Source organism: Columba livia, chromosome 1 (genome assembly GCF_036013475.1).
Source record: "Columba livia isolate bColLiv1 breed racing homer chromosome 1, bColLiv1.pat.W.v2, whole genome shotgun sequence".
In the NCBI taxonomy this organism is placed as follows: domain Eukaryota; kingdom Metazoa; phylum Chordata; class Aves; order Columbiformes; family Columbidae; genus Columba; species Columba livia.
This window is the reverse complement of record NC_088602.1, coordinates 163995535-164009253: the sequence shown is the minus strand read 5'-3', so window position 1 is coordinate 164009253 and position 13719 is coordinate 163995535. Positions and strand designations below refer to the sequence as shown.

At 37.2% G+C, this 13719-nt stretch overlaps 1 long non-coding RNA gene across 1 annotated transcript in view; it reads right to left on the bottom strand.

The window, feature by feature from the left end:
• Nucleotides 1-13495, bottom strand: part of LOC135576479 (uncharacterized) — a 52414-nt gene extending 38919 nt beyond the window's left edge. The window contains exon 1 of the long non-coding RNA XR_010468244.1: nt 12425-13495. This is a non-coding gene — a long non-coding RNA (uncharacterized LOC135576479). The remainder of the gene's footprint in view (nt 1-12424) is intronic.
• Nucleotides 13496-13719: the final 224 nt, after the last annotated feature.

Here is a 13719-nt window from a genome sequence, read left to right as displayed (position 1 = left end):
TTTCTTAGCCTTGGTCAGGTGCCAATTTCAGTGTAACACTTCAGCTGGAAGTTTTGTTCCTACTGAACTTCTTCATAACAGATGATGTGTCTAAATCTGGGGCCATATCTCATAATTTTGGCTTATGTATTTGACTCTTCAGTTAGCACTTTTGACTCTTTCATTAATGCATTTCAATGAGATTGTTACACTTAGTGGTTGACTAAATTCATCCAGCCATGGGCCTGCTATTCCATACTTTTAACTCAAGAACATCTGAGGAGTATTACTTACTTTTGACTCATTTTTTCCTACTTAAATAACAAGATCACAATATAAGATTCTCCTTACTGCTCTCTGAGGACTTTTTATGCTCTCTTCCCACTGACCTTTAGATATGGCCTATAAGGACCTATGTCATAGCTGTTGATTAGAATATTATGGGGAGAGTCGTATCTTTTATTAGATCAACTCATCGATACAGTGGGAAGAAATAAACAAACTTGCAGCTCAACAACCATTCCAATCAAAAGTCCATCTGTTTTTTCCAACTCTCATTTGCTCTGATAAAAGATATAACTTCTCTATACAAAACGCCTTGCAGATTTCCTTAGGTCAGTACACCCAAGCCAACAGTGCAATTGTTGTTGAAGTATTCAGTAGAGTCTCCTAAACCTGACCAAGAATAAAGCAGTTTAACCCAGAGGTGTATTGTACTTCTGAATGGCCAACCATGTGTTTCTGGTTAGTTTGGAAGTCAAATTCACACTTTTATTACATATTATCAAACCCTTCTCTTCCTCAGGGATGGTCAACCTGTGTGTAAAGACAAACAGGTCCATTACCCTGTCTTCAACTCAAGAAAGAGTCAATTTGTCCATAACCTTTTTTTTTCTCTAGTGCCAATACAAACACTAGCTCTAAAGCAGAACTGGTGGCATGTATTATATCACAAGACATGTTAATTAATTCCTTAGTGGTTCTATTACCCGTGAGGTCCTGAGCCAATGTACTCCCTACCCAATGTCTAATCACCAAGGTATCTCAGATTTCAGCTGTTCAGTGCCACAGTCAGGCAAAGTGTAACTGGTCCATGTAATGACTCTTCTGCAATGCAGTTTGGAACTAGTCATGACACGTTATCCCTGCGATCACATGCCTGCAGACCTGGTGTATGAGAAGTACTTTTGGAAATCACAGCATGATACCAGTCAAACAGTCCCCATTCAGTTCACACTGTGCTGATTACCATCTTGGGACACTAACAGTCATAGCTATGATGGGGCACATAGTGCACCTAACATCCTTTTTAGACCATGACTACTTGCACCTAACATGGAGACACTTGGAGAATCATTTGTCTGTAGCAAAGAAACCAAAAACGAGGTTTCTGTAATAGGTGTAAGAAGCAGCGTCCTTCAGAAATATCCCAGTATTTATTTTTATAGGCAGCAAAAGCCATACACATTCAGAAGGGAGCTTACAAAAGAGTGCATGTATATAAGCCACACTAAATTATGCTATTCTTTTCATTCATTTTCATAAGAACCTGTAATGTTATCTGCAGTATGTGCCATCAGATGTTACTTCACACTGGTCTCTCAGAAATCTCATTGGAGAACTTTCCACTGTTGACAGATTTGAGAGGTTTATCCAATTTAAAATGAGTCCTTTGCATTACAGTACAACATATGGAACTTGTCAGTTTGGGTAATAAAGGAATACCTTGGTCGTTACCTGCTATTATGTTCTGTTTTGGTTTAAAATAGAACCATACAAAATAAGTATTGCACACAGTCTTTGGTTTAAACTGAATAATGGATAATCTCCAAGCATAACTACATACAGAAATGTTAGCCCTCTTCCATTTACATTTTTCTTATTGACCTCGAAAACATAAACTCATCATTAAAAATTTTCAGCCATACAAAGAATACTGAGATGATATGTTGGACTAGTGGGTACTAAGTATTTTTAATTTCTTATTAACTTGGCAGCAAAGAGTGAGTGTCGGAGGCCAACAAGAAGTCATGACTTTAAAAACACAGACTACTGGTTACATTTTCATTTAATATAGAACAATAACAGGTTTTCTCACAGCCCTTCTTTCGCAGGCCTACATCACTGACTTTCTGCTTAACACTGATCATTACCATTTCTGCCCAGATTAAGCTCTGACCAGAGACTAAACTTCACCAGTGGATGAAAATGATTGGAGAGTTGTTGTCAGTGGTCAATTTGCAGTTGGAGTTAAAGTCTACTAAAGACACTTCAAGTTTTGGAAATTCTACCTTTCTGACTTTGGCAAGAATTGGGATCATACCAGGAAGTCATGAAGGCTCAGCTCATCGTGAAAAAACATGATCAGAAGGACTTATATAAAAAAGCATATATACAGATCTGCAGATAAAGACAGAAGAAAATATACACGTCCACTGTCTTCTTCCCTCCTGCCCTTCCCCATGATGGCACTCATACAATAGTTCTTGTTTTGGTATCCACATTCCAGAAGGATGATAATTTTTTTTTTGAAGAGGCATGAGTATGTTAAAGAATTAGAGAACATTTGTTCAATAGAAGGCTCAAGATGCTCAGTCTATTTAACTTACTGAAACAAAGGAGGAAGGTACAGGTATATAGCCTATAACTACCTATAAGAGAAGCATTAGAAGAGACAGCTCTTCTATCTATCCCATAAATGTGCAGCAGCCTCTAATGGAAGGAAAGGTTAGAGAAATCCAGTCTAGAAATAAGATGCAGTTTTTAAAAGTGATGGTAGTTAAGCAACAAGTATTAGACTTTAGAGTGGAATCTCATTTCTCACATTCTTATGTCACAATTGGGCCTATTTGTAAAATATATTTTGCTGCTCTAACTACATCTATTGAAATCAGCTGTGAGACATTTTCTATATCCTATATTGCAGGTGTAACCACAAATAATCCTTTATAATCTTAACATTGGTGCATTTTCTGCTGTAACTTCCAGAATTACTGACATGACCCAAGATAAGTGCAAAGGTACATGATTCCGATCACAAGAGATGTTTAACTGCATCAGCAGCTTTTTCATCAGGACTTTTGCATGGAGATAAGTTGGACCCTGTTAAACTGTTTATGCTGGGCTGTTAAGCATTGTTCTTATACGAAATAAAAGACTTTAACTGAAAATTCATGCACTTTAAAATATAACATTGATTTCTGAGATGTTTTTCTGTACCTGAATGATAGTAAGCTCCACATGCACAGATAGGAAGACAGCAGAGAACACAGTGGAGCAATGCTGGCAGGAATGAATACTCTGTGCAGCAATTTCAGCCACTACCCTGAAAAACCAGACGTTGCTTGTTTGCCTTCTAGTGGCTTAAGTTTAGAATAGCTTCAGCCAATAATAGGTCTTGCAAAAGAGCTAAGTGAAACTGAGAAGTTATTAGCTCACAGACACTTACTATTATTATAACAAGTTCTGAAATGTCAAGATGCCTTTGGTGGGAAACATCTGTGAAATGCCACATACTGTATTAATGTATAAGGACTAGATCAGCAGTACATGTGCATGAAGCAGATCTAGAGAACCATGATTTCAAAAGAAAAAATTATTTTGAAGTAGATGTGGCTTCTCTGATACTTGTCACTTTTCATTCAAGCAACTACATTAATATTTTTGGAAATCTTTGTCACAACTTTGTCTCTGAAACAATGGTCTCTCTGGAGCTGCTCTACTTAGCGTTGGATGGGTCCCCTCTGACGCAACTGGGCCTACTGAGTATAGCAAAAAAGACTGAGTGTGCTTTACACATCATAACACAATTTGAAATGACCTTCACAAACTTTCCTCATTCCCTGCTGGAATATTTAAGCCTAAGGGTATAGGCAAGGACCAGGTTGTTGCAATACAGACAGACTGCAATACAGAAAAACCTGCTCCTGCTGCTACTGAGAATGTAAATTAATGTGCCTCTGTTTCCTTTAGTGAAGCTACATTGATTTACACTACTGCTCAGGGATGGATTACAGTAATATATGAACTTACCCACCTGAAACTTTTATGATGTGATATCTTAATACGTATGAATCTGTTACTCTTAGTGACTGAAAACTGCTGTATTGGATTGAATATATTTTTTTCTGAAATATGGTCTTTACCATCTAAACTATATTTAGATTTACTAGATTTTTCTCATGTTTAATAATACATTGTTATTTCTGAGTGGCATAAACTCATTCAGAGATGATATTTGTCTGCTGGGGCATTGATGCTGCTTTCACATCTTGCTGTTTTTTCTACTCTCCACTCTGGAGCACTAGTACCTCTCTCCATGCTAGCTGGGCTAAATTAATCTGCAATTCTCTGATCCGTTCTGCTGAACACTAAAGGCTTACCAGAAATCTCTGTTACTTATATGCAGCTCTGCTAAATTTAAATGGGTCAGAAACTCTCACCATGCTGTCACTAAAGCTATTTTTAAAGTTAATACAGCTCAGAGCTGGATTAATGAGCGCACATCCCTCTAAATGTGCATGAGCTCAGTATGGTCCAGCAGGAAATCGTGCCCTTGGCAAGCACAAGTGAGGAGCATCTTTCTGTGTCAATGCTCATGACCACCTGTTCGGATGGCCTAGTGCCCTCTTACAACTTGGTCAGACAGCTGACTTTGGTTGCTCACAAAAGCAAGGACAGGTTTAGAGCCATACAAGCAACAATACTGTGAATGCAAGCTCTTCAGCCATCCTGCATGTGTCTGCATCAGTAGCACATGCCTGTTTATTCTCATCATTTGTATGTTACTAAAAGTGTATAAAAACTGTCAAGAATACAGTATTTCTGGCACATATTTCTGATTGCCAAAAATACATACGTTCTGCACTGGGAGAAGACATGAGAACAACATGGAGATTTGGATTCTTCCTGTATTAGTTTGCATTGATAATTAGGTAGCATAATTTTGCAGATCAAAAGAGTCACCTCTCTTTTTTTTTTTTTTTAATATGGAAAAACTTGTCATATATATGATAAAACTTGTTTTATAGGAGATAGAAACTCAAGCCTTTGGTGTTTGTTTCCTATACAGAAGCCCCACTCAGCTGCACTACAACAACAATTCAGAAGTGACCTGCACCTATCTCTTGAGTGAGGTGTGGCAGCAACAATAGGATGTTTAGTTATTCAAAGTATTTATCTGCTTCAGTTTACAAATGTGTCATCATTCTCTTTTGCAACAATATCTGAACATTGAAATATCATCCAATGTACTGTTCATTTTACTCTTGAAAAACACTGTCTAGCAAAATTACTATGAGAAACACACAAAAACTTTTCTTTCTAATTTCATTTCCATCTCAGATAACCTTAAAAACAAACATTTTTCAATAAGTCCAGAAGTCAAATGGGTTTGGACAGCAAAGGTCAAAAGAGAAAATAAGCTCCAGAGGAGGAAAACAGACTCTTTAAATACGTCTCCAACAGGTAAATATTGCCTATTTATTCTCTGAAGAGTCCTTGTGACCTACTAACTGATAGGTGTAGCTAAGAACAACCTATGCAGAACCCTTTCTGGACACAAATCCAGTTATATTGCAGTGTGACCTTGCTTAGCTTCTTCCTGGACATCAGACTAAGTAAAATCAGGTTTCTTGGAGATGCAACTGTCTTAATGCACTAAACCCACTATTCTTTAAAGTAGGGAAAGGCAATTAATTGAAGACTACTACAAGTTAAGGTGGTATAAGCCATCTTAAAAACTGTTAGGAAACTGAAAATAACAATTTGACTCATCTGCGTGAATGATTGGATTGTAATTTCATCTGATTTTATGTGTCAAGTTCAAGTAGCAGCATTAATATGGTATCATTTCTTCATTATTTCTTTGTGGAAATGTCCCGTTCAAAAACTGAACTACTTGTTCATAGTTAACAAGTCAGATTAACAAAATACAAGCTTCCCTTTGGTGTAATTACAAGTTACATTATTTTACTTACACAGACATTGTCAAATCAAAGTCTCTAACAAAAACACTTGTGCCTGAATGGAGCCTTTTTGCTCATACACCAATTATTATGAAAAGAAATACCTCATCCGTACAATAATCCAAGTTCTTCAGGATGTCTTCTGCAAATCCTACTCTTGGTTTGCTTGTGTCTATGCTGTTGCTGTTGCAGACAGAGTCTCTTGGTCTGCCATCTGCTCACTGGAGCTGCACTCATGGGGAGGGCAATGCCATGGAGGTCTCTAAGCCAAGAATACCGTATTAGCAATGAAACAGAGTGAACTGGCCATTATTTGAACAGACTATGAATGTATGAAGCTACTCTATGATTAGTTTTTTTTTCTTATTTCGAAAATTTATTCGCACACACACACATGTCCAATCTTGGTGAGTCACAAGTAAAGGAGCTGGAAATTTGGAGTTAAGAAGGGACTGTCACACAACATCACCGAAAGACCTCTACCTCCTAAAATAGCAGTGTTTTGTCAGAAGTATACTTATTTTTATGTGACTGTTCTAGGAATATTAGAGAAAGAAATGGGACATGAATACTCTGCAGATGGTCTCCAGGGTCTGCTAATATAGGCCTAATACTTTCCTGAGGGATGACTGTGTTGCAACCAGCCTAAGCTGAGTGTTATCTTGGCCTAGGTCGAAAAATCTGTAAGTACTTTGAGGAAAGGCTGTGATTGGTTATAAGTGATACTTTGTTTGAATAAATCCAGCATCAAAGCTAGTGTCTCCACAGCCTTCCTGTTTTATGTCACCACAGTTAAGGAGACTTTTAGAGCTAAACCTGGCAAAAAAAAAAAGTGCTGCTGTGCTTCCACTTCCTTCCTGATCAAAGGGAATTACAATTAGGTCTTATGGGCAGAAACATTTTCTGACTGATAGAAAGATCCTGGTAAGACCCTTCAAAAAGGTGGGGTTGCACAATCCTGGGGTGGTTATGGAGAAAGAACTGTCAAATACATGCTAATCAAATTCATGGATAATCATCATGTTTTAGAGAGAGTAAGTGGGCCAGTATGTTAGGCAGCTGAGTATCAATAAATTCCCACTATCTGTTTGCACCAGCTGGTAAATCTCCCAGGTCAGAGAGCCAGCCAGGCTAGGTCATTTCCAATGTGTGTTAAGATAATCTGTATTTCTGAAAACCAGGATCCTTCTCAATTTGGCTTCCAGCCAAAAGCCAAGTCATAACATTGAAGAAGGCTGCATTTGAGTTCACAACAGACATTTTGTATCAAGTGATGGGATTTTGGCTGGAAGGAAGATGCACTGGAGGATAAAGTAAAGACAGAGTGAACTCTGAACACTGCAACTAACAAAATATTCACGACCCTAATAAATTTTGTCTGATCTGCCAGTGTAGCTGGAGAATAGGAAGGCTAGAAGACAAAAACATGTAAAATGTTACAGATCCCACTGTGAAAAAAAAAGAGACTGGAATGGATCTCAGATGTCTTTTGTCCTAGATCAAAAGGCAAAGCATTTCCTATTCTCAGTTTTTACAACCCTATCTATCACTGGCTGATAGCATCTTTAGGACATATTGAGAGTCAGTGCATCTTTTAACTCCCTCTCATGGCTTGACAAGAAATGTCTGCTCAGCCTGTCCGCTGAGCTTTGCAGATACAGCAGAAATGACCCAGAATCAGTAGCTTCTTCTCACCAAAGCATGTTTGGAAAGCTAATCCCTTTCCCAGCTCTTGTGCAGTAAACAAACAGGGACAAAGAGTGTCCTTGAAACATGAACAACAAACACAATGTTCAAGGAACCTATTTTTAACAGAGTTTTAAACATAAGACCTGTCACTATTTTTCCCAAGATCATTGTTTGTTTTCCTGAAAGGTAATGAGCAGTGTTAGTGGCAGACTAAACTGAAACTTTAGAATTCTTCCTAAGAGCTCTGGCCCTGAAGAGCTCCCCGTTAGAGTGAGCTTGCCATTCAAGTTTGGAAGACAAAAGAGGAGCAGATCTCACTGGCCAGAAAGGACTGTAAAAACTGAGACAATCAAGGAGAATCCTGAAATCTGTTTTTTTTTCTTTGGATTTTAGAAAAAGATTGAGAGCAATTTGCTTTCCATGTAACTCCACTTAGACACTAGGAATACATTTTTCACTTGATTATGGACTGCCATCTGATGGTTGCTGTTAATAATGCTGAAGGACAGGTTGAATCTAGTTTTAAAAAAATTTTGCTCAAAATAAAACACACATATGGCCTCGTATAACACCGCTGTATGAATTTCAGCTGACTGGTGATTTAGAGTTGAAGTTGAATTATTGACAGACTGTTTCAGATTTACAATAGCATCACTCTGAAAGGTTTTTTACTTCAGTGAAGAATTACTAGAAAATTCCAGTGTTGCTTTACAAAATAGCTGTGACTTTTAGTTGAATTTTCTAGAATTCATGAAGCTCATGAATGTCTGTCTGAGAATTTTTCTGGCAAGGACCACAATTTTCACTTGCTACTAAGTTTTATTGACCTATCATTGGCATGTCAAAGAAAGTTTGTCACAATGGGGAGAGCATGAAGCCCCAGATAATGGTGGCAGACCTGTTAACAGAGGTTAGGGCTCTTTGAAAAGTAGACAAGTGTCTTCTCCTTCCCAGGGTGAAACATGAAGCAGTTAGGTGCTGAAGAAGCTGATAGAAGCTGTTGTTGACCTTGCTTAAATCTAATGTAGTTTGTTCAACAAAACAGCTGAGAAAATAGCAACAAGTATCCAGTGTCAGTGGACCCACCTTTTCACAGTTCAAGGCACAGTAAAAATCAGACTGAAGCCTAGAGAGAATATCTTTGTTCATCCAACTTCATCTCCCAGCAGCACCTGTGCTTGCTGCATGTTGGAAGACATTCCCGGTATAAATGAACTAAAAAACTTCACCTTTACTTGTCAAGGAGTGTGTTAGCTGAGAATGTATATTCTAATTATTCTAACTAGAGCACTGGTGTTGAATAAATCCTTCATCGTAATGTAATCTCAGAATTTAAAGAGAACATAAATATTTTAGGATTAAATACTTTTTTTGTGTATACCATAAAATATCTTAATTTAAAATACAATAAAGCAGTACAGATATTGTGCTGAGTATCTGGCTTTAATGCTCAAAAGGAAAATCTACCATGCTGGGAAAAAACAAACCAAAACAACAACAACAACAAAAACCCAACCACAAATAAAACCCAAACCAAAACCAAACAAACCACAAAAAACATAACTAAAACCAATTTTTTTAAAAATATGAAGTGTGACTGTTCAGATATTCAATACTCACATTGCATATGTTATTCAGAATGCTTTCGTTGCAAGCTGTTTTATTACAATTCTATTAATTTTTAATTGTTCAAATACAATGCAGGTCAGTGAGTGATATCAGCATCTCATATGGTCTCACTTAAGCAAATTTTGCCAATACTTACTCATACTAAATTCTTTAGTTCCTCCTATACTGAGTGAAGAAGAACAACATTTATGCAATAACAGCAAAAGGTCAAGGTATAAACAATCACTGCTGAAATCCTTACAGTAGCCTTATATATAACAGGTGAATGTTGAGTAGCCTTATATATAACAGGTGAATGTTGACTTATATGCATGTAAATTTGAGTAGAATTTCACACACATTTGGATAAGTAATGTTTATCTCTGGAAGAAATGTTCATTGTTTTGACCACCAGAAGGCCTCCTTGCACTAGGAAAGCTGCTGCAGCAAAGCCATTACACTTTTCTTCTGCTTAGTTTGCAAACCACTGGGTTAAAGAAAAGAAAAAAAATTAAAAAAAATGAAAGAGGAAAGAGAGGAGAGGAGAGGAGAGGAGAGGAGAGGAGAGGAGAGGAGAGGAGAGGAGAGGAGAGGAGAGGAGAGGAGAGGAGAGGAGAGGAGAGGAGAGGAGAGGAGAGGAGAGGAGAGGAGAGGAGAGGAGAGGAGAGGAGAGGAGAGGAGAGGAGAGGAGAGGAGAGGAGAGGAGAGGAGAGGAGAGGAGAGGAGAGGAGAGGAGAGGAGAGGAGAGGAGAGAAGAGAAGAGAAGAGAAGAGAAGAGAAGAGAAGAGAAGAGAAGAGAAGAGAAGAGAAGAGAAGAGAAGAGAAGAGAAGAGAAGAGAAGAGAAGAGAAGAGAAGAGAAGAGAAGAGGAAGAGAAGAGAAGAGGAAGAGAAGAAGAGAAAGAGATCAAATTTTTAAAATATTTTATTTTCCAACAACCTCAAATTTTTATTTTAGATTTATAATGTTTTGCAAAGGTTTATATTTAAGAAATATTTGTATTCTTCCCTAGCAGACACAGCTGAGTCACTTGTGCTACATTTAAGGTGTGAAAAGGCCAGAGTAATGTCATATTGTGACTTGGAGTTCATGGCATCTGTTTAAAAACACATATGAATGCAAAATTTCACATAATACTGAAGCAGTATATTAGAGATGGGATAGTTTTTTTGTCACATATTTTATCTTTATGGGATGAACCTAGAATTCTGGATTTAAACTGAAACACATTTTTATTTCACAATTTTTTGTGTGGAAAGAGGCTTTCTAATTAATAAATATTTGCCTGAATCTTAGAGTTATTTTCTCAGATTACTGTAGTACTATCAAAAAAGATAGAATCTTGCAGTTTCATGTATATAGATTTCCTGTGATCTCAAACTTAATCTTCAATAAAGCTAGTTAAAAACCAAGAAGGAAACCACGGTATTTTCCCCTGACAACAGTGCTTGCCAGGATCTTTTATCTTTCAAACTCTGATGATTCAAGCCAAAGGACTGGGCTCCAAATATTGAGTGTAATTGTATTTTGCAAACAATGTATTTTAAACACCAGAAAGTGTGACCAATTTTATAATATTTTAAACACTATTGTCAATATATAAAATCATGGAATAGTTTGGGTTGGAAGAGACCTTCAAAAATCATCTAGTCCACCTCCCCTGCAATAAGCAGGGATATGTTCAACTAGATCAGGTTGCTCAGAGCCCCATCCAGCCTGGCCTTCAATGTCTCCAGGGATGGACACAAATAAGTTTGGTTTCTGTTCTGTTGTTTACTTAATAATGAAAATGTTTTTTGAAGCATGTTAAGCAATTGCTCAAACATCTTGATTAAAAAACACCAAATGTTTCTGTGTTTCTAAGAGCTGATGAATTAGCACTTCTAAGATGTTTGGACACAAGAATTTTCAAATTCCAAAGCTTTAAAAACATGTCACATGTCATATGTGACTTTTTTTCCTATTACACTTCTGCAGCGGTACTGGACATAACCAAATTAAGTACTATCTCATTCTAGTCTTTGAATCTTTCCTACTCATCATTGTCAGAAAAAAAGAATTCACATTGTAAACCTAGGACACTGTTGCAAAAGAAATAGACCCAAAATGTGGAAAATATACAGTGGCCTTCATTTTCAGGTTTCCTAAGACATGGCTCAAGTTTGATACTTTAAAATAAAGACATTTAAAATCAGTGGACTCCCTAAAATTTGAAACTGATACTGTATTTCATTTACTCATGTTCTGAAGTAAAAGTAATTGATGTAAGATTCACAGGTGAGAGTAGCAATATATTCTCATTATTTTTCAAGCATGCTGTCATCTTATTCATTACAACTATTCCTTTCTTGTACTGGGAAAAAAAAAAAAAAAGGATAGACAAGCCAGAGTTTGTTATATTCCATGATATGGTTTCATTACAATGCTCTGTTATGATAGGAGATACAAGATACATAAATAACAGTTGCAACATAGACTATTGTGGCATTAAGTTCCAAAATAATATTGAACTATTAGTTCAATTTTCAGCTTATTAGAAATGCTTAAAATGATAACTGAGAAATCTATTTGCTTACAGCACACTCAGTCACACAGTTTTCTTGTCATTCAGAAATTTTAAGGGTAAAAATGGTGGGGTTTTTTTAAGTGAACAGTTACTTGAGAATGTAGGCTGTGAACTTAAGTAATGTTTGAATGTCCATTGAAGATTATCCAAATGATTATGTGAAAGTGATTTACATGAATTTGATTTTGCTGCTTCAACTAACACCAGTGATAAAAGAACTGCCCAATTTCGTCTCATGCATATGAAAGTAGCTAGCATCAATGATTTAACCAAGCGAAACTGTAAATTAAAATTATTTTTTTCCCACATAGAAATCTACATAAACCAAATGTTTCATATTCATTTATCACCTATTTTACAGTGCAAGCACTCTTTAGATATCACACTTCTAAAGGACAACTTCGAAACTCAAACATCGAAAAGCTGAAAAGTAGATATTTTTATTTTCAGAATATTTTACCAAATAATAAGCATGCTCTTTTCTTATTCTTTCTTTAAATTATTAAGATGAACCATGATGAGTGAATTCTAGTTACTGGATTTTTATTTGATCAAACGTGCACCCAGTACTTCCACAGCCACTGTTCAAACTATCGGTACTGAGGTTGGATACTTACAGTGTGGGCACCAGAGCCTGAGCAGGTTTCTGAGGAAGTTTTTGAGCAAATCTGGGCACTGGAAGCCAAGGCATCTCCAAATCAGTGTCAATGTGAGGCAGGTACTTCCAGCTTTTCTGCATTTCAAAGTCTCTGGACACTACCTCTCTTGCCTCACATAGCCAACTGGTCTCATCTTGACTCTATGAGCATCATCCACTTCCAGCTCCTGTTGGGTTTCAGTTGTCATACTGAACCACTAATTTGAGAATGAAAACTGTGGTCTGGCACATCACTCTTGAAACATAATCAATCCCCCCTGCAGTAATTATGGGATCCATATTCCAGGGAAGCACTGCAGAGAGCAAAATTTCACTTCCCATCAGCACCAGACATCTCTGTTTACCAGGGAAGTGTTTTGATGGCAAGGAATGTTCTAAGTGCAGCCTGTGCAACAGATACCTGCACTACCTGTACAGTATGGGAATAAGTGATCTCACTGGGCTGTTCTCAGCTTAGTTGTAGGTTGTATTTGTGAAGCTAAGTATCTCCTGTAATTTCTCATCACCTCCATTTCCCTAGGGTAGAATGTGTAGAATTCATTAACATTTGAAAAGCCATCCAAGATCCTGAGATGGAAGGTGATGCATAAGTGCAGATCAAAGAGAACTCTGCACCAATACTGATAAAGAGGAGATCACCACAGCTCAAGCTATAGCCTCAAGTACGCCATTAGTGTAACCTCAGTAAAATTTATCTGCATGAGTGGAGGCTGTGAAGGATGCCCAAGGACATGGGTAAGCTCTTGAGGATGTGACGGTGTCTTCAAAGTCTCTTCAGATATTCTCTCACTTTAGTGGGAATTATCAGTATTTATGACCTGGCAGGACTGGTTTGTAGATGTGCAATGTACTTGTAATTTTATTAAGCATCTGTTTAAACAAAGCATTAGCACAAAAAGATCCCTGATACAGAAGAAACAAACCAGAAGACCTTTTATCTGTAAGAAACTAGTTCAAAGTAAGAGTGGATGATGAAATCGCTTTTTGGAGGTAGCTGGTAATTTATGGAAAGTGATATATACTAGTTTGAAGACCATCACACACATGCCAAGACTAAATACAGGTATAATAATATAATCTTCTCCTTCATGGTTTTCTGCAAACAGAAATATAAGGAAACATTCTTTAAAAAAATCACCAGAAAATTCTGCTTTTCCATTACCCTTTTCAGGTACATAGCCCATTATTTCATCTTTTGTAAGGGAGAGGAGAGGAAGAAACAGTCAGGATGATTAACAGAATAAAGTCTTTTTC